The following is a 1636-nucleotide window of genomic DNA, read 5'->3' as shown; positions in this document are numbered from 1 at the left end:
GCGGAGGTCCACAATTATTCTGATGTCTGATTTTTATTGATTTTTGGCATTGGCATTAAAGGTGGGACTTAAAATACTGCCACTGGGACACATCCAATAAACTTGAATGTTGTCAGTTAGCCTGTCAGAAGCTTCTAAAGCCATAATGCCTTTTTCAGGATTTTTCCAAGCTTATTGATATAGTGAATTATTAAAGTGGAACAATTTGGTTGTAAACAATTGTTTGAAGAAACGCTTGCCATGTACAAGGTAGATATCCTAAACAACTTGCTAAAACTATAGTTTGTTGATAAGGAATTTGTGGATGGGATAAATATGAATTTTAATTACTTTAATCTAAGTGTATGTAAACTTATGACGTCAATGGTATATGGTCAGTTTTTAAACAACAGGTTCTCATTATGTCTAGAAAAAAAATTAATTGTAATGCAAGGCTGAGGGACTAAGGTGGACATACACGCAGAGGCATTTTGAACATACAACAGGGGTGAATAAAGGCTAAGCTAACACTATGCTATGCTAATGGATAAATGCATTTGTGCAAGTTGTGTGAGGTAATAGAGGAAATAATGAATTTCTTTCTCTCAAAAATCATAAAATAAAGTCACATGCCAGTTATTCATTAAAGGTAATGATGTTGTTAAACTTAAAGTTAAAAACTTTGTTAATTAAAATTTTGTTTTATTTAAGTGCTTTATTGTGTCATATAATGTATTGTTCAATAATGTAAAAAATCATTAAGAGTAACACATTTGCAATAATAGATGGAAGCAGAAGGGGAAAAATGCTTTTTCATAGCAAGATCACTAAAAATAGTTTAAACCATTAGGGTAAAGTCCCAAACAGTATAGCTTTTAAATCTTGTTTTAAAACTGTAATCAGTAAATCAACAATAAGTTTGTGAATAATATGAAAGAAAACCCATTTCTTAACTTTTTGTAAAACACTCTGAGGCACTACTTTCTTGCGCGCCTGTCAGCTCAGAACAACACTATGGCCTTGATTTAATATCTGTGATTTATGGACTCTTGGCCTTGACCATGAAAGTGTGACTTAAACTAACCGTATCAGCTGCTGAAAAAACAAGAAAAGATTATATTGACTACATTACAAAATAGTCTTACCGGCTTTATTTTATAACCTGAACCTATTTCTGAGTGTGTGGAATACATGTAATTCATTGTTAAATAAGTTACTGCTAATTAATTAAAACACTTCACTGTTTACAATAAGCAGATAAGAGTGGATAAGACACAGCAGCACTGATGGCGTTTTAAAACACCTCACTGTCACTGCTGGACTGAGAATAGTCCACCAACCAAAAATATCCAGCCAACAGCGCCCTGTGGGCAGCGTCCTGTGACCACTGATGAAGGTCTAGAAGATGACCAACTCAAACAGCAGCATATACAGTGTATCACAAAAGTGAGTACACCCCTCACATTTCTGCAAATATTTTATTATATCTTTTCATGGGACAACACTATAGAAATAAAACTTGGATATAACTTAGAGTAGTCAGTGTACAACTTGTATAGCAGTGTAGATTTACTGTCTTCTGAAAATAACTCAACACACAACCATTAATGTCTAAATAGCTGCAACATAAGTGAGTACACCCCACAGTGAACATGTC

The sequence above is a fragment of the Trichomycterus rosablanca genome, chromosome 1 (genome assembly GCF_030014385.1).
Source record: "Trichomycterus rosablanca isolate fTriRos1 chromosome 1, fTriRos1.hap1, whole genome shotgun sequence".
Taxonomy (NCBI): domain Eukaryota; kingdom Metazoa; phylum Chordata; class Actinopteri; order Siluriformes; family Trichomycteridae; genus Trichomycterus; species Trichomycterus rosablanca.
Note: the sequence above shows the minus strand (reverse complement) of the source record.